A 21,083-nucleotide genomic window follows, 5' to 3' on the forward strand; every position below is an offset into this window, starting at 1 on the left:
ACACAAGGGGGTCGCGGGTTCGAATCCCGCCAAGGGAAGATATTTGTATGATAAATATAAATGTCTTTTCCAGGGTTATGGATGTATATTAAATATATGTATGTGTATAATAAAAATCTTACATTTATATCCGTTATCTGGTACCTGTAACACAAGTTCTTTACGAACTTATCACGGGACCAGTTAACGTGGCGTGATTGTTAGTAAATATTTATTATTATTTATTATTATCAGAATAGCATTCCCATTAGGATTTCACCTTTAGATTCGCAGCTATTGACTAATAAATAACTACTGTCTACAGAAAATCTCGTGTCATCTTGTTGATCATAAATGTTTTATATATGCGGAGGTAATAGTTGTATCTCTTTTATGAAAGATTATCATTTCAATTTTCATTTTCATTTAAAAATTAAAAGAAATCGGTAATCTACATTAACCTTTATTCATTCAAGCGACCCTATATGAAAAGTCTTTAGTACACAAATTGTCAAAGTAAGGTTATTTTAACGTAAAATGTCCAATACAAACAGAATAAACATATATATCGGCATCTTAAACAGAATGTCGCAATAAACAATGTACATTCGCTTCATTGCAATAGAACAAGTTCAATATTGTTCCTTTATACAACGGACGAGGAAGGTTGTTTGGTGTAAGCTGGTTGATTTCATCCTGTTATATAGACAACAACGGTGATGTTTCAGGATTGTACTTTTCGATTTTAGGAAAATGCCCTACAAAAAGAGATGGCTGTATTTAAAAAAGGTCAAAATCTCGCGTCTCGCTCGATCACGTTGAAAGTAAGAGGGATTTTTGTTTTATAGCTTACACGGACGGACGAACAATCGGCGCACCTGATGTTAAGTGGCTACCGGAGCCCATAGACATCGTCAACGTCAATCCACCTTGAGACATTAGAGTAAGTCTCAGTTTTTTGGACACCGGCTGCCCCACCCTTCTAGCCAAAACGAATTACTGCTTCACGTCAGAAATAGGCTGGGTGGTGGGTCCATACTCGTATGGTCTCACAACACTCTCGTGATATCGTTTAACCGCATGAGCAGCAAAAAAAACTATTACTACCGCCTTCTTTGCAGCCGTCGGTAGTTGAGAAGGTAATTAGAGACATGAAAACATTAACGATTTCTAATAAAGTGATTGTCAGTAAACAATTAACGTTTTGTCAGTATCTTTTCTAATATTTTTATGAAGAATCGTTGTAACTCCTTCGGCTTGACCACGTTTTACTATAACTAGGTGATGACCGAGCTTTGCTCGATTTTCGTCGAGATTCGTCTTTAAAGCGATTAGTTGCCCTCAATTAAGAAAAATAGTATTATTAATCGCCAATAGATGTCGGAAAGAGTTGAATATTAAAAACACGAATAAAACAAAATTTTCTGAAAATAAATCGTAGCTAGATCGATTTATCGCCCCCGAAATCCCCTGTATACTAAATTTTATGAAAATCGTTGGAGCCGTTTCCGAGATTCAGATTATATATATATACAAAAATTGCTCGTTTAAAGGTATAAGATTAAAATACGAGTTAGACCTCAAGATTATGAAGTATAAATTTGCCGGTCATTGCAATGTTTCATAATAGTCCATAAACAGTACGGTCCATTAAAATAGACGCGCTATTATTCCGTCGGATGCGCTAACTTTAAAAGTGTTAAGTGCTCGTAACACATATTACTTTGTAATGACTTAAACATTAACTCAAGCTATATAGAAAGATGAAGCACGATGCATTTTCCCGGGATAAAGAGAGTTTACTATCGCAGATACAGTCGGCGTAGCTCTGGTTATGTTATTTCCTATAATAAAAATATCTTATGTCTTCATACAGGCTTGATTAATCCATCTTTGTGCCATTACATCCAGCATTTTTTACGTGATTAAGTTAGACACAATCAGATCCGTATATTTCACATTAATAATAAAATTAACTTTAATAATATTATAAAGGGACGTGTATTAATATAATATTGCATGAACTAGATCTATAATTGATATATTAGATATAATAGAATAGATAGATGAGTAATTCGTTTGGTAAACTTACTATTGGCTGCTTGAAGCCTTGGGATATCGTTAGCAGTTTTGCTTTGTTTTTTTCCTGTAATTATTTTTTGTCTGTAGTACTTGAGATAATCTACGTCGTGGAGAAAAACATTGACAACAAAAGATACGGTTTCTTTTGTGTAATAGGAAACAAAGAGTAGAGATATTGATCACGTTTGTTTGAAGATCATGAGAACATAATTTCATTTATAATTATTAAGTCATACTATTTGACTTATTCTATTCAAAAAGACGTTAGCTAAAGTAGTTACACATATTTCATAATAATTTACATGAAACGATTTAATTTAGTTTAATTTGCATTCACATTGCTAGCCTAATAAATCTGTAACGTTATCAAGCAATTAATCACAATATCTTCACTGCAGTTAATTATGTAATGTCCAAAGTAGTTTCTACGTGAAGGAGTACATTTTGGAAAACTTCTTTGATAAAGTTATAACAGCCATTTCTTATCAAGCATCTTTTTGCAATTAAAATACTACATTCCGGTTTTTGGAGACCTATTTGGAATTTAACGTTATATATTATAAGTAAAATCTATACTAATATATAAATCTACAGTGGTTTTTACGGATGTTCCGTTATAACTACTGAACCATGCATCCTATTGACTTGAAATTTGGTATCCGCGTAGAAAATTCATGTGCTTAATGGATAGGCTAATATTTATATGAGTGTTGGATACCCTAATAATAATGACAATAAATAATAATGTTAATTTTAAATGCTCAGCGAAGCGGGCGAGTACGGCTAGTATAATATATTATGATTAAATATAAAAATCATCATTGTGCTTGTTTTTTAGGAGTAAATAATTGTATAGTTTTTAGTTATTTACAATACATTACTTTAAGCCTGACGATCAAGATTCCCGATGTATTTATTCCCATCGAGCGATGCTAATATGCCGAGGTTCAAATCGCAAAGGGAATTACATAATTTTCTATGAGAATATTTATCTAACAGATGCTCACGGCTGACTTTTACATGAAGGAATAATATCGTGTAGTATTGTAAAAATGGGACCTGCTTATTCCATTAGTTTACACAGAAACTGAGCTCGCTTAGTTTTAACTCACTGCCTCTAGGAATTACACAAATAGTATTTTTCGCAGATTTGTTTTTTACAACACGATATCGTTTGTTAATCATGGAAGTCGTCCGTGAACATGTGTTAAGAATGTTTTTCATTAACAAAATTGGCACCTACGGGATTTGAACATCGGCACATTCGTATCGCCCGATATAGCTACACCGGGTATCTTAACTATAGCCACGACAAATTCAGTCATTTAATATGATTTAAACTTTGACCTCGTCTGTCAGAATCACTGGTAGCGTTCCCTTAAGCTGATGTTAAAGAATTACAGGAGAACTACGTGCTCTTTACCACTCATGTCGAGACATAAATTGACGTCTCAACAATATTTGAGCATTCACTGTACCGCAGTTTAAGTCGCAACACATGATTGCTTCAGGGCAAAGGTAGACAAGAAAGTAGTCAACAGTGTCAGTATCAGTACCTACCATGAACGAAGAAGTATAAACCGTTTATAAGAAAGCCCGCTCGTTCGAATTTAGGTGCTTACTCTCCCTTAAACAGAATCCTTTGGGACTACAATAACGTCCACGGTAGCGCGGTCTCCGTCAATGTTCCTTCGGAGTTGTCCGATTGCGCTAAACTTATTTTAAGTGAAATAGATGTTTTTTCTAATTGTCTCACTACTTACAGGAAAAATCTGTCGCGGATCATCTCCCAATTAAATTAATCTTAAGCAATGAATGAAATGTATTCAAATCTTAGCTGTATATTTTATTTTTATTTTTGATGTTATGCACTGTCGATTGCATCTATAATTGAGGTGACATCTGCCATAAACTTTTGTCAATTTGTCAATGTTTTGTATTGATGATCACTTTATTGGTGCAATTTATTAAATAAATAAATAAATCAGTATCAGTATCAGTATCAGTATCAGTATCGGTATCAGCATCAGAATCAGCATCAGCATCAGCATCAGCATCAGCGTCCGCATCTGTATATGTATCTGTATCAGCATCAGTATCAGTATCCGTGTCCGCATCAGTATCAACATCAGTATCAGTATCAGTATCAACAGTATCAACAAAGGAATCACGTAACCTTGTGCCACTAATTCACAATAAACGATCTCAACAGATTTATTCAGGTAGGTAGGTACATGAATCGTTGTAAATCTAAATAATGTTGTGTGTGAAGGTACGTAGTAAATGCTGGCAGCACCGAGACGTTTAGAAGCGCTAAATTTCACGTCGGAATCTCCTTTACAACCCGAGTCACGTGCCTAAATCATAATTTTATATGTGGAAGTACTTTTAGCGGGAATGTGGTTTCACGTACATTGAGAATTTATCGCAAACGTTAATGATGATATTAAATTTTAACGGACACGTCTAGGATAATGTGATACTAGCAGGGTCGTTTTCGAAATAAAATGAATTGCACAATTATTTTTAACCTCGCGATCGTTAAAATTCCAGTGACAATAATTTTGTACTTTTTAGGTATCATCATCATTCTCTTTCCCTTCTCCCAGTCCTGAGAGAAGGCGCAACATCTTTTCTCCTTCCATACTCCTCTATCATATACAATTTTTTCGCTCACTCCCCTCTTACACATATCGTCTTTCACGCAATCCATCAATTTTTTCTTAGGTCTACCTCTTCCTATAAAGCCTTCCACATTCACAGTTAAAGCTCTCTTAACAATCTCATTGTCATTACTGTTTAGGTATAAAATATACCTTTTAATGTTACGAAGGAATATCTAATATAATACGCGGGTAGCAAAAATTTTGTATCCTTTTTTACGAAAATTTCCCGGACGGAGAAGTGTGAAATTTCCCACACTTATAGAGAATATATAGAAGAAGTGCAGAATGCTAATATTTTTAAAAAAATAAAATCAATAAAAAAACATTACACACACTACGGTGTATTTGACACAACACATACGTATAAAATATACACTCTTTGTAAATTGTCAATTGTGAAACTTTTGTAATTTTTTAAAGTCTGTGGTCAAATTGGGAATAGATTAATATTGTTTGTATTTAACATTATTTGTCTATAGTGTAGTTTTGGCGAAATCTGTGATTAAAGAAGTATTACGTTGACAATAGAACCAATAAGAATGTTCAAACTTATAATTTCAATTAATTACAGTCGAATTTTGATTACAGCGGGGACCACTAGTATGCAATTCCTTCTGAATATGTGCAGATGAGCTCGTGCCAAGCTTGGTGTTAAATGACCACCGGAGCCAACGGTCGACACAAGGTGAATGTCATCATTCACCAATGAGACATATTGTCAAAATCTAATCTGTATTGTAACAGCCAACGTGCCTACGAAATATACGAAAAATAATATTAACAAAATGTAAAATACCTCTAGCCGATCATAAAACTGGAGTGCCCGTGTAAAGTTTGATAAAGTTTAATGGAAAGGTTAATTTACTGATTAAGTTATTAGACTTTTAAATTTCGTAGCCTTGAACGCGATTTCCTTTCGAGCGATCTTAATTCGGATTCGTTCAATCCAAAATTAATTACGGATTAATTTTAATTTTATAATATACATTATATGATATTAAAACTGAGATTTAGAACTCATGTCTTAAGGTGTGTGGCGGCATTTATGTTGTTGTGGTCTATGGGCTCCGGAACCCACTTAATACCAGATGGGTCGTGAATTCGTCCATCAATCTAAGCAAAAAAAATAATCAAAAATTTAGATATTATAATACCTGGAATTTTGAGGAAGAAATGTCTATAAAACTTTAGAAATATCATTAAGGCGAAGTGTTTTCTGTAGTACCCACGATTCGCGTATTTACGACAGCATTGTCAATTACGTAATTGATGCTGGTATATAAGAATGATGGCACGATTATTTACATATTTCTCGGTCGCAATATGTGCGCATGTAATATGTTACTAGACGATGAGAGAGCTTTGCTCGGTATTTTTTATATATTTTATATGAAAAAGACACAAATAATATAAATAAACAATTCATTTTCTTGGTCTAACCTTAAACCAAACACTCATTGGCTTCGGGTGGCTTAATAACGCTATCTGCTGAAATAGCTTAATAGTATTATTATTCACCAATAGACGTCGGGAAGAGTCAATCGATAAAGTTGAAAATTTAAAACACGATTAAAACAACATTTTCTGAAAATAATTCGTAGCTAGATCGATTTATCGCCCCCGAAATCCCCTGTATACTAAATTTTATGAAAATCGTTGGAGTCGTTTCCGAGATTCAGATTATATATATATTAATATACAAGAATTGCTCGTTTAAAGGTATAAGATTCATTTACGTGGATCACGTAAAACGAGTTGTGTTTCAAAAACATCTCGTATTCGTTAAAAATTTAATAGCGTTAAGCTTTTTCTGTTGCATAACAAAGGTTTACGGCGCAATAAAATAAATTTGGGTTCACTCGCTGTTTATCGTCAACTTGTACAGGTAAATTAAGTTGAGTGACAGTCCGAGATTGTATAAACTCAACGAATTGAATTGCTGTAATAAAATGGGTTTTTCGGTTATACGATTAAGGGGATTGTAACTTTTTTGGTCTTGTCTTTGGTTTTTTACTGGTGGTAGGACCTCTTGTGAGTCCGCACGGGTAGGTACCACCGCCTCGCCTATTTCTGCCGTGAAGCTGTAATGCGTTTCGGTTTGAAGGGTGGGGCAGCCGTTGTAACTATACTTGAGACCTTAGAACTTATATCTCAAGGGGGGTGGCGCATTTACATTGTAGATGTCTATGGGCTCCAGTAACCACTTAACACCAGGTGGGCTGTGAACTCGTCGAAGCATCTAAGCAATAAATAAATAAAAAAGTAGGTTGTAGGCGTTATTATATAGTTGATAGAATTGTTTGAGACGGTTCTGCGTGTTATTTAATTAATTTATCCAATCTTATGTTCCTGACTAACAGACTGATTTTCTTTCCTAGTTTTGAAAGCAAATGATGTTAATATTAAATAGATTTGAATATTTCAATCACTTTTTTGCAGTGAAGACGCATAATAATATTCTCGAACAGAGAATCATATACGATGACTACTTGACCAAGAATAACTTATTGTTCTTTATAGCATTTTTTTTTCAGTTTAGGAACATAACTAAAATCAAAACGATAGCTCTACAGTGACATATTAATGTTTATTCCTTCGCTTCTTAAGGTGTTGATTGAAGCTAATATATTGAGCTCCGAAACAAATTTCAAAATAATAATCATTGATACAGTATACTAACCGTAATTTTGTGGGCTGTGTTTAAATATTTACAATTTTATTTATTTTAAAATATTTATAAAAGCAAAAGAAAAACCTTAAGAAGCTGGCATCGCATTAATATTCAATATCTCGATGGAGAATATGATGAGCGGGCCTCCATTGTATTCCGGAAAATAGTTCCAAGGATGGCCTCATATCTTTAGTGAAACTACGCCAAATATTCGACGGTATTCTTGCTCAGTTTCTCTGTAGAAGGTTTCAGTAAAAACTATAGTTGTTTGCGAGCAGAAGCAAAACTCTGCTTCAACTTCGGAAGCTGAAACTATGTTTGTTAATAATAATTCCGTACTGGCTGTGCGAAGTCCTGGATTGAAAATATTTTGAAGAAGCTTTTGGAAAGTTACGATTAATTTTTGCGTTTATAGTAACATTCTTGTGTATTTTTCTTTTATTGGTTAGATTAGTGGACGAGCTCACAGCCCACCTGGTGTTAAGTGGTTACTGGAGCCCATAGACATCTACAACGTAAATGCGCCACCCATCTTGAGATATAAGTTCTAAGGTCTCAGCATAGTTACAACGGCTGCCCCATCTTTCAAACCGAAACGCATTACTGTTTCACGGCAGAAATGGGCAGGGTGGTGGTACCTACCCGCGCGGACTCACAAGAGGTCCTACCACCGATAACATCTATATGTATTACCAGTAACATCTATATCTATATTAATATATAAATCTACAGTGGTTTTTACGGAAGTTCCGTTATAACTACTGAACCATCCATCCGATTGACTTGAAACTTGGTATTCATGTAGAAAATACATGTACTTAATGGATAGGCTAATATTTATATGAGTGTTGGACTCCCTAATAATAATGACAATAAATAATAATGTTAATTTTAAATGCCCAGCGAAGCGGGCGAGTACGGCTAGTTATTTATAAATCTGAAGTTCTAATTCTTGTTGTTATTTTTTTATTTAGACCGGTGAACAATCTCACGGCTTATCCGATATTAAATGTTTATCTGAGCTCATAGGCATCAAGGATGTTAATACAGCTACCTTGAAACATGTAAGTCTAAGTCTTACTTCTATAGTAAATACAAAGGCTGCCCCACCCTTCAAACCAGAACGCATTACTGCTATGTGGCAGAACTAGACAGGCCAGTGGTATTTATGCGTGCTCATAAGACGCCTTACCACCACTACACATGAGTAAATTGTTTTTTTGCCGGTCGTTCCAAATGTTCAATGCTGAGGATCGTGATTCGTATGTCAATCTTCTCCACTCGGTCCGGTTCTGCGCCATATGTACCGCTCCCTGTATCTGGCCTCCAGTCACCTCCTTAAGTTGGTCCATCCATCTAGCTGGCGCTCTTTCTCTAGCGCGCTTCCCCTCCATTTGTCCGAGAATTATGAGTTTCTCCAGGCTGTGCAATGGGGATCGCATTACGTGCCCAAAGAACCCTTTTCTGGCACGTAGTCAGCAGGCGCTTGGTGACCTTCAGCTCTTCGAGGATGGAGACATTAGTTCTCATAGCTGTCCAAGGAATGCGTAGCAGCTTTCTCCATCAATACATTTCAAAGGCATCGATCTTTTTGCGTTCCTTTTTCCTGAGAGACCAAGTCTCCACCTCGTACAGGAAGATAGAGAAGATCAACGTTAATACGTCATTAAAAGTGGGTGTTATAAATGAGAGGAATAGCTTATCTGCCTCCGCGCCATTAACGAAAATACTTAATCAAATTGCATGATTTTCAATACTGTTCAAGTACTAAATTTACTTACACTAAATTCTGTAACGGGTAATCTTTATCCTAAAACGAGGTATTTAGTGTAGAGGTTTTTCTTAAATGCTTTTTAATGCTTGATTTTGGAACGAAGTTCCTTATGGGACGATGCGGAGGGGTACCCTAACCGGGAAAAAACGTCCGTAACGTAAGTTTTTTATTAGTAATGCACACAGTGTACGAGTTAACTTTGTAATAACGTAAAAATTAGTAAAGCACACAGTGTATTACTTAACTTTGTAATAACGTAGAAAAAATAACATATTTTTTTCATCATTCAGTGACCACGATCTCAGAGCGTTCGTTTGCGCAATACACGAACTCTTAGGCAAACAACCGTGAATGAAGTGTACCACAATAAGTTCGCACGTTACCGAATGACCGTGGGTTGTTGCGAAATCTCCAGTTTTATTTTCTTTATACCCCGAATAGAACTTAAAATTAATATTTTTATAATAAGGAACTTCGTTCCTATCCGGTGTCCCACGACACCACACATTTTTTTTTAATGCTCAGATTAAAGTACACTCACATACAAGTATACAATTTCGCTTACAAACAATGCAATCGCCAACAGTAAATTTAATTAAGATTCAGTTTCATCAGCGGCACAAAGCTTACAGAGTTGCGCTGTGGTCACGATTAGTTTTTCATTAAATCTCAACTTTAGCGACTGAGATTAATCTGACTATGATATTACTTTTTCAAACTCTTTTGTAACGCAGGATTTTGTTGAATTTTATTTTAAAATTTAGAAATGTTTTAGATGGGTGGATGACCTCACAGCCCACCTTGTGTTAAGTGGTGACTGGAGCCCATAGACATCTACGACGTAAATGCGCCACCCAGCTTGAGATATACGTTCTAAGGTCTCAAATATGGACTACCGATGCTTGTGGATATTGACAGTGTCCTGCAGGTAAACCACTACCTCACGATAACAAGTCTTTTTAGGATTCGTACTGAGGAAGGCATATCGTAGCATTGGGAAAAAATTTACTTTTAGATAGCTCAGTGCCTTCAGTTTGGATGTGACATTGACGCTGCCGCATAGGCTTGTGATCTGAAATACATGGGAGGTACACAAATCTGTTCTGGCATTAAGCTGTCAAATGCAGTGGAGACATGGTGACTTATTCAAGACTTATGCAAGTGCATCAATTTGTAGAAGAAGGCGGAGGGGTATGTGATAGAGATAGATAGGCTTGAGGACCAGAGAACGGGATCCAAGAATATGGCATATAAATTGTTCTAAACGAGTCATGCGAAAGAATACCCGGGTATACAAATCTACATTACACCTAACATAGGTACCTTTTTAAATAAAATAAATAATAGTTTAAAAAAAAACTAACAAAATGCGCTTTTATAGAAAATCAAACTAAAAAATAGAAAATAATTTTTAATTAAAAATAGTGTAAGAAAAAATGATTTTATTGTAAAAAAAAGCGTGGGGTGCATGGTATAAGTAGTTAGAAATATTTTATGAACAGATATAAGTAGAAGGGTCGAGTTAATCCGACGTTTTGAAGGGGGTCAAGATCGTGTTCAAAGATCTGGTTACAAACATACATACCTCTGAAGCTAATAAAAGCGTATTAAAAACTGACTACATCTAAATAGTAAATTTATTTTGTATACGTATCTTTTTTGCTACGTACCATCCGGCTATGGAACGAGCTCCCCTCCACGGTGCTTCCCGAGCGCTATGATATGTCCTTCTTCAAACGAGGCTTGTGGAGAGTATTAAGCGGTATGCAGCGGCTTGGCTCTGCCCCTGGCATTGCTGAAGTCCATGGGCGACGGTAACCACTCACCATCAGGTGGGCCGTAAGCCCGTCTGCCTACAAGGGCAATAAAAAAAAAAGAAAAAAAAGAACATAAAATGTATTTCCGAACCAATATACATAGTTTAGGCAGACTTCGAGACTGAGTCCCGAAAAGGTGGAAGTTTTCAAATAAAAGACGACTCGTGCACGTCCGTACATAGCACTCCAACTGCAAGTTGAAGATATTGAAAATGTCTCGAAAGCTACATTACGATCTTGTTGGATCTAAGTCTGTAGTACAATTCGGATATATGTACATATAATACAAGAATTCGCTCACCTCGTATATGTAATTATTAAGATTAAAATTATAGGTACGTTATTAAAAAAATATTAGATTCAAGTCAAAATATACTGAGGCTATACTGAGACCTTAGAACTTATATCTCAAGGTGGGTGGGGCATTTACTTTGTAGATGTCTATGGGTTTCAGTGACCACTTAACACCAGGTGGGCTGTGAGCTCGCCCACTCATTTAAGCAAGAAAAAAAATACTGTGATGTATGGACTGTTTTTTTTTAAACCAAAAAAACCCTTATGTCTCAAAAGCTTTATGACTATGAAAAAAATAATATAAAAACATTCATGTGTTTTGAATTCAACCAAAGGTTAACGAGGCCCCGGAGCGCTCACAAAACATTCCCGAATCTGGTCTCCCGATATGCTTCTCGATCGCTATATAAATGTATACTGTAAGTAGAAGTAGTCATATTGAGAGAATTCTGCTGCAGATTCTTAAGCGAAACATTTAGTCGTCTTTTACGAGACCCACGGGAAGACATAAAGTGGTACTATCACATAAGCAGATTTGAAGATTTTGATTTTATCTTTCAAGATATATGATAGCATTTACGTTGTGGCCTCTGTGGTCTTTGATAACTGCATAGTATTCATTATTTATGTATATCCAATAGATACATTTACCATGAAACATAATCCAATATTTGCAGATTTGTTTGTTTGTTCGTTTTTTTTTATTGCTCGGATGGGTTGACCAGCTCACAGCCCACTTGATGTTAAGTGGTTACTGGAGCCCATAGACATCTACAACGCAAATGCGCCACCCACCTTGAGATATAAGTTCTAAGGTCTCTAGTATAGTTACAACGGCTGCCCTACCCTTCAAACCGAAACGCATTACTGCTTTACGGCAGGAATAGGCAGGGTGGTGGTACCTACCCGCGCGGACTCACAAGAGTCGTAGTCTTGGCTGTGAACGTGTCGTAATCTAGCTGATTCAAAATTTGTTGGTCCTTCAAGGAGTGTTTTCTGTCATAAACAGACGTATAATCAGCTTCAATAAATATATGAATTTAATTGAAATCGATTGTCACGAAGCGTGGCCGGGTTTTTTCTAGTAAATAAATAAGATATTGGGTATTAAGCCCGCTGTCGACTATGAATCGTACTGAACGACAAGGCAACGGCTTTGAGGGGGATTTTCGGTAAAATATTTCGTTATTTCCTATCAGCGGATGCTTCCAACCGACAAATGGATCGTTTTTGGGGTGTAAAGATAAATAAGTACTTTACGAATAATGTAATTACTAGAATTGAGTTACATTTCTCAAGCGAACTAAAAATATAAATTAACCAAGTCATATTGTAAAGTTAAATGATGCAGAGTTTAATGTCGGTTGGCTCGGTGTGTATGATAATTATAAAAATATTTAAAAAAACTAATTATAAAATTGTTTAGCAAATTCGTTTTGTATTTAAATTAAAATGGCTGAATTCTTTTTTCGAATTGTAACAAGAAATATAAGCACAGATGTCACTTAAACATTCAACATTCATTCATTCATTCAACCAACATTCATTGATTTTTAAACAATCTTGTTAGCTAAGGATAACGTAAAGATATTATTATGTAACAGGGGACAGTTTTATTACTTATAAAGATCTCGTCGACGGCTACTACATACACATGTATCTATTTATTACGAGTACGCCTCGTGTCAAGACGATTAATTGATCCCGAGAGCCCGCTGTGAAAGTTAATTAAATTTTGACATTCAGAATAAGATTGGTAGAATGATGTTGTAATGAAAAAGTATTGAGACTTTAAGCATCTTTAGTTTTTTCTGATTTTGTGTTTAGATAGACTTTACCGATACAAGAAAATCGATTTTTTTATTTTATTAATTGTATTTTACCAGATTCTGGTATTCGTGCACATTAATTAAATTATTTTCACTGTTCAATCTGACATGTAATGCATAGTTTCTATCTCTATGTTATTTTCAGGATTTATATAATTAGGATTTTTAAGCTATTGCATAGCTTTTATCGCGGGCTTTGAACGCGGCGACCGAATCAAACAATTCCGTAACGAAAATAAAAGCTAACACCCCCACTCCGCCTACCATGTAGCTAGCGTTCAACACATTCACACGTTGCGCTTGTGTAGTGTTTGTGAATCATGAAATGTCTGCTCATCTCTCTCTCGCGCGGTCTAGCTTATGAGTGTGCAGGGGACAGTAAATGTTTTGCTTTGGTTAATGTTTATTAATATAGAGTGGTCTTATTATAATATTGTTTTAATATTAAATTATTATTCTCTAATTATAATTGCATAAGTTGATAAAAAATGTTATGCAATAGCTTTACCGTGGAAGTCCCGAGTACCACACGTGTTTCTTTTAAGTTTTGTTCTATAAAAGGAAACAGCTAGTGTTGCCATTAAAACTCGTTCCCAGAATGAAACAATATGTAATTCAACGGAAATTGTAATGTGGATTAAACTTTGATTAAATCCAATTAGTCTAATTCGAGGTTATATTAGATTTAATATAACTTTATTAGATTTCCTTTAAAAGAAAGTTTTTTTACTGAATTATGAAACAGCTATCGTCGTTGGCCGCGAAGGTGAAGGTCTGTGAAATAAAATAAACCCCAGGGAAAGTGTTAATCCTGTAATCACCTTTTCAAGTACGCTATCAGTGCTTTGCATTGCAGGACACTGAAATATTATTCAAATTTAGTCACTTCGTGTACCGTGCTTATCTAGTTTATACGAATGATATGTGGACATGAATATTCAAATGCGAGGTGAATCTAGTTAATGCTTGCACTAAAATTACAAATGAACAATCTCTTCGTTGCTTAGCGTTTCACATGATACATTTTATCATTTAAAAATATCATTCAAGTGGACACTAGATTATGTTATTTGGCGTTCGTTTTACTTGGAGAATATATAAAGAAGATTATATGTGTAATGTGGTGTAATAACGGCCGTCTGGTGTAGTGGTAAGTGACATGGTCACTACACAAGGGGGTCGCGGGTTCGAATCCTGCCAAGGGAAGGTATTTGTATGATAAATATAAATGTCTTTTCCAGGGTTATGGATGTGTCTTAAATATATGTATGTGTATAATAAAAATCTTACATTTATTTCCGTATTCTGGTACCTGTAACACAAGTTCTTTATGAACTTATCACGGGACCAGTTAACGTGGTGTGATTGTTAGTAAATATTTATTTATTTATTATTTTCATATTTATAATGTACACGGATAGATAGCTGAATTTATTCTCTTAAAATGTAAGAGTATCGTGGATAACATATTACGAAATGGTCTAAATGCTACTTTAAATATATTTAATGTGGTATCTTTTATATCTTGATATACTAATTACATAAAGTTCGAATCGTGAACGAGTGGATTAATGAATCTATTTTGTTTTAACGTGCTCTGTTCGGGACAAAACTGTGACCCTTACTTAAATCAGTTCTCACAAATTCCTGCTTTATTTTAAACAGCCTTAAATTTGATATTATGGTATAAAATCCAAAATTCCTAATAACTGGTTCAAAATGTTTTAGCGAAATTATAAACCATTTGCTCAAAAAGCTTTCTCTCTAACTAATTTACACTAAAATGAAGGTGAAAATTTATGCTATCAAGAGTCCTAGCTATATTTCAATTAAAATCTTCCAGCGAAATTTCGGAAATAATATCCTTTTGCTTGAGCTCTAGGTTTGCTTTAAAATCGTTCTTGAAATTTTGCCACTAATTAGTGAATTTTAATTCAAACAGTTCTTTTGTAAGGAATTGGATTTTAATACTTTCGTGGATTTGTATTGTCATACTTTGCAACATGTGTATTATAAATATTTATCTAAACACTTAGAGAGCGCGATTATTATCAAGATAAAAGTGTAACAATGAATATCAGTAGCAAAGTTGCTATTTTTTGCAAAAAAAACTGGTGCACACACACACGTAGAATTTCTTTTTCTTTTATTCGCTAACGTTGCTTTCTTCTGTACCAATGATCGGAACCCCTTCTCGGGTAAAGGCCTCCTCCAGCTTCTTCCAAATCACTTTGTCCATGGCTTTCCTAATCCAATCGCTTCCTGCTATCGCTTTTATATCTTCTATCCACCTTTTTCTAGGGCGCCCTCTTCTTCTTTTTCCTCTTGGTCCTTTCCACATAGTTGTCTGTGATGTCCATCTTTTGTCTGTGCGTCTTGCTATATGTCCTGCCCACTGCCATTTCTGTTTTAAAGCATATTGTAAGGCATCTATAACTTTAGTTTTTGTCTAATTTTTTCGCTTTTTACTTTTTGTATTCTTCTTATTTTTAGTACGTTTCTTTCCATTGCTTTATTTATTATATGTATGTATATAGAATTATGGAAAAATCTACCCGTTCTGCGGGTTCCTATTTGTGCTAAACAATATTAACTGTTGATCGTGGAAGTAGTTTATGAATACATATTTGGTACGCAGTTTTCATTCGTATGAGACACATTTACATACATGTCTTCATTAAGCATTAAGAAATGTAAACACCTGTAATCATCTTTTAATGTTCATAAATTCCCAGTAACTTCTTACAGTGACATGTTTAATTTGTTTCCCGCTTGAATGAAACAGCTGCGCTCAGCTTGAGGTCTAAGTTTCTTAAAATCTTCACAAAGTTTCAGTTTTCGGAGCGTAATATATGAAAATTTTTGCTCATTTATAATTTTGTTAAGTCTTTTGGCGTTTAAATAATTTAATGCTGCAAATAAAGCGAGATTAAAAGTTAATTTTAAATAGCCTTGACTTAATATACGACCAACGGTTTGTGGTTGGATTAAATTGAAGGTTTTAAATGTTCTAAATGAATAATAAACAGTTTCATTACAATTTTAAGTAATAAATTACCATTTTATTGTGCTGTTATATTTTTATTAGACATCAAACACACATATATTTACATCAATATTGAAATTTACAATATTTTAAATTACTTTTTTGAACTGGATTAAAAGATGAATTAAACTGTTATGCATTAAGATGAAAACTATTTTTAATTGGATCTTAAATTCTAGTAAAGGTTTCTTTGATAGAAAAAACTTTTAATTATAATAACTGATAATATGCTGCGTAGGTAAATTGTTATATGTAATGTCGTAAATAATGAAATAAAATAACTCGTCATTAAAAATAGTTTGGATTATGTCCACTACTCACGAGACCGAGAAAAATTATATAAAAAAAAAACATGTTCATAGATTCCGTTACAAACATACATACGTCCGAAGCTAATAAAAGCGTATTAATAATAAACTTTACCTCAAAAGTGTACCTCGAAAATTAGTCAAATTAATGTGATCTTAAATAAATTGTTTGGAAGGCGCTGTTTTCCTCAGAGCGCTCTAATTACTTCAGAAGCTTCATAACTTTCATAGAAATTCGGTGATTTTATTAAATAAATGTTACTTTTCTCCCGGGCACCTTTGTTTTATACAATTTTTTTGTTATTTGTTTTTCCGAAAACGATTTTTAGCCTTGCGCTAAGAATATTAGATAGAGTTGTCCAGGAAAATGACGACGAGGATTTGAAAATTTTAAGTGGTGATATATTTTTCTGATGGTATCTTATTTGTCACTGGTGTTTTTGCTGTATTCATTGTTTAATTACTGATATTGTAGCTCTTTTTATTTTTTATTGGTTAGATGGGTGGACGAGCTCACAGCCCACCTGGTGTTAAGTGGTTACTGGGGCCCATAGACATCTACAATGTAAATGCGCCACCCACCTTGAGATGTAAGATCTCAGTATAATTACAATGGCTGCCTTACCCATCAAACCGAATAGCATTACTACTTCACGGCAGAAATAGGCGAGGTGGTGGTACCTACCCGCGCGGACTCACAAGAGGTCCTTCCACCAGTAATTACGCAAATTATAATTTTGCGGGTTTGATTTTTATTACACGATGTTATTCTTTCACCGTGAAAGTCAATCGTGAACATTTGTTGAGTACGTATTTCATTAGAGAATTGGTACCCGCCTGGAATTCGAACACCGGTGCATCGCTCAACACGAATGCACCGGATGTCTTATCCTTTTGGCCACGACGACTTCAAAAGACCTGCATGGGTAGACGCTCCATGAAGCAGCTATGCGGGCATATACATTATACGTTTTTGAAGTCCATCCTGAAAACGAGTTACGTACTTCCTTAGAAAAATGAGTGCCTAGGAAATTTAAGCATCGGCTTATTCGTGTCACTTGACACAAGTACACTGGGCGTCTTCAAGCCATGACAATGTGAGCCTTTTGCGTTACTATGATCCTCCCACAATGGCTTATAATGAAAAAATATATACCAGTAAATAATATTTAGAAGAAGAAATAATATTTACTGGTGGTAGGACGTCTTGTGAGGTAGGTATTGCCACCCTGCCTATTTCTGCCGTGACGCAGTAATGCGTTTCGGTTAGAAGGGTGGGGCAGCTGGTATAACTATACTGAGATCTTAGAACTCATAGGTGGGTGGCGGAATTTACGTTGTAGATGTCTATGGGCTCGGGTAACCATTTAGTATCAAGTGGAACGTGAGCTCATACACCCGTCTAAGCAATAAAAATATACATATAATAATATGTTTAGAAGGAAACATGGTTATTCCATTCAAGAGCCTTTTATTTGCTTTATACCAATATAACAAATCCACAATAAAAATGTAACGAAAATGCAAAATATATTATTAATACATAGTTTAGATTCGTTTCTTCAATCTGCTCTGTCACTGCTTTTATTTAGTTACACCACTATTTATAATTTTGTCGGTTTCTATTTTGTATCTATAAAACTGAATATTATTTAAGTCTTTGGCACGTAAAAGCATTCCGCTGTTATTTCAGACGATGCCAAGCGTAAAGTTACTCGAGGCTAAATTGGAATCGAAATGGTTCTAATTTTATCATCCTTTTCGATAAGAAACTTATTAACGTAAAAGTTTTGCATATTTTATTAACGAAATTGATAACTTACTAGTGAACTGATGGAAAACAGCGGCTTGGCTTGGCCAATCGACCTTCAGAAGATAGCGATACCAATAAAACGTAGAAACACAGATAACTATACCTTCTTGAGAAGTCCGGTCTCATTACAATTATTATGATTTAATGTCGGTCTTTTTACAGATGTCAATGATTTTGTATAACGCAAATATTAGCTTCAAAACTTGGTCTAGATTTGAGAACATGGAACATTAGGAGTTATTGCTCTAGATATATCTGAGCACGGTATTTATCTAGGGATATCTTGTCTTGGTACAAAGTTGTTTGCAATAACGCTGCCAGCACACGCGGCGAAACGGCCAATAAAGAGGCAAATAGGAAACGCGGGACCGGAACCGTATAGCGAGACCCTTAGCGCGAATCCAGATGACTTTCCCAAGGATTTCCATACTGAGACGTTTAATGTAGGTAGGTTTGGATTTCTGCGCGGTATCACGGGATTTCGAAGGCACCGTAAGGCACTTAGAATTTAATTTTATAAATTCAATTGTTTTATTCCTTCGATGGATGTGTATTATCACGTTTTTTATTCTGCCGTCGAGTTTTCTTTGTTAAATTAAGCTATAAGAGAGTAAAAAGTGTTCGTTTGAAATCACTACTACATATATATCCCTGCTTATTTAGTGGGATAGCTAATAAAATTGAGACTTTAATATCACGTTGCGAGATTATTCTTTTTTTTTTTTTTTTTATTGCTTAGATGCGTGGACGAGCTCACAGCCCACCTGGTGGTGTTAAGTGGTTACTGGAGCCCATAGACATCCACAACGTAAATGCGCCACCCACCTTGAGATACAAGTTCTAAGGTCTCAAGTATAGTTACAACGGCTGCCCCACCCTTCAAACCGAAACGCATTACTGCTTCACGGCAGAAATAGGCAGGGTGGTGGTTTATCGCGCATTGCAACTCTCGTTCAAACAGAAACTAATTTGATTTAAAATCTTCACGTAATGGAAGCATAATGTGTTACATTTTCGAAGAATAATGGATATAGCTTCAGTTTCGAAAGTCATTGCATTCTATTGTCGTAGCATCATTTGATTGTAGGTTGCGGCACTCGAAATACCTATTGTTACATTTTGTTTCTTTGTTTAAACACGCCACAATGAAAACCGCAGTGTAACCGAGATTCATTCCGTTATTACATCGCTTTAGATCGCCGGAGTGCCGTCGTCTGTACGTAGTTTGAAATGCGGATAGCGAGCACCGTTGATACTTACCCTGAATTTGTTCAAGCGTTTTTGAAATCATTTTTACTATATACCGAAAAATATACATTAACATATATTTAATTTTATTATGAGGCAAATAAAGGAACTTCGTTTAGGTTCTTAATACGTTAAAGACTAAAAACATTATTAATTTTTAATCATAAAATTACAAGTAAGCCCTAAAATATCAATTATTATCATTCAAACTTTACTCCGTTGTTGCTTTTTTATCATCGTCGAGAAAAGGAAACGTAATTGATGTAAATATAAAAGTTGAAAGATTTATAAATTGACTGAAAGCGTCCAGTACTTATATTCTATTATTTATTACGGTTATTTAGTTGGACAGATAACTCATGGACTGAATGTTGTGTTAAGTGATTACTCGCAACCCTAGACATATCACACCATACCCTACCTACCATACCCCTACCTACCTATCCTACTCTACCTTATCCCTACCCTAGACATATCATAGGTCATAGTACTAAATTGTATTATTTAACGGTTATTATATTAGGTAGGATGGCGGCGGTAACCATTCTTGCCACAATCTATCGTACCAATAAACCCGACTGCCGATCGCAGTATCCTTATATAATATTCAGAAAATGCTGATGCCCATTCTCCGGCGACATTCTTTGTTGCTTTTTACGACAGAAGAACGTTTACTAGGCCGTATTGCCTATTTATCCTACTTCGTATTACATTGAATACATAAATTAGGTTAGGTATATGTACGAAAATCATATGGAGGAGGTTCAACCCTAATGTGTTCATTGAACCTTAGATCCAAGGCTGAGCTTCGTTTAGGAATTTGCATGCGGTCCTCCTCAAAACACGGGCGTTATTTGCATCCGTGCATGCTATTTAATATTATCACATAATTTATGTTGTATGTTCAGTTCAAATGACAATCGAAAGTAAGATGGTAATGTAGGTGTGGTATTACGATGAATTTTAAGCTATTGCATAGCTTTTGTCGCGGGCTTTGAGCGTTAGGTTTTATTTTCCGTAACGAAAATAAAACCTAACACCCCCCACTTCGCCTACGATGTAGCTTGCGTTCAACACAATCACACGTTGCGCTTGTGTAGTGTTTGTAAATAAGCGCGCGGCGTGACGTCGCACTGCATGTGCATCATAAAAAGTCTGCCCATCTCTCTCTCGCGCGGTCTAGCTTATGACTGTGAAGGGAACAGTTAATGTTTTGCTCTTGTTAATGTTTATAGATATAGCGTGCTTATAGTTATTTTATTAATGTTTTAATATTAAATTGTTATTTTCTAATTATAATTGCACAAGTTGATAAAATATGCTATGCCACACGTATTTTATTTTTTTAAATACGGCTTAGTTGTTGTCTACATTCATATTTATATTATGATAAGATAGATAAAAACATTGAGATATGTTATTCTTCTTCTTTGTATTCTTGTCTTACCCCACATCCCGTGGAGTTAGTGCAGGATGTCCTCCTATTATGCTGCATTGGTAAGAGTTTTAGTACCAGCTTCTGACTTCAACCTTCTAGGGCTTAATCTCCAGTATTA

General features: G+C 35.1%; 1 protein-coding gene across 1 annotated transcript in view; it reads left to right on the forward strand.

The window, feature by feature from the left end:
* LOC101743696 (protein unc-13 homolog B) overlaps positions 1-21,083 on the forward strand; it is a 374,291-nt gene that overhangs the window by 144,603 nt on the left and 208,605 nt on the right. The gene's annotated exons all lie outside the window — the stretch shown is intronic.

The sequence above is a fragment of the Bombyx mori genome, chromosome 21, assembly GCF_030269925.1.
Source record: "Bombyx mori chromosome 21, ASM3026992v2".
Taxonomy (NCBI): Eukaryota; Metazoa; Arthropoda; class Insecta; order Lepidoptera; family Bombycidae; genus Bombyx; species Bombyx mori.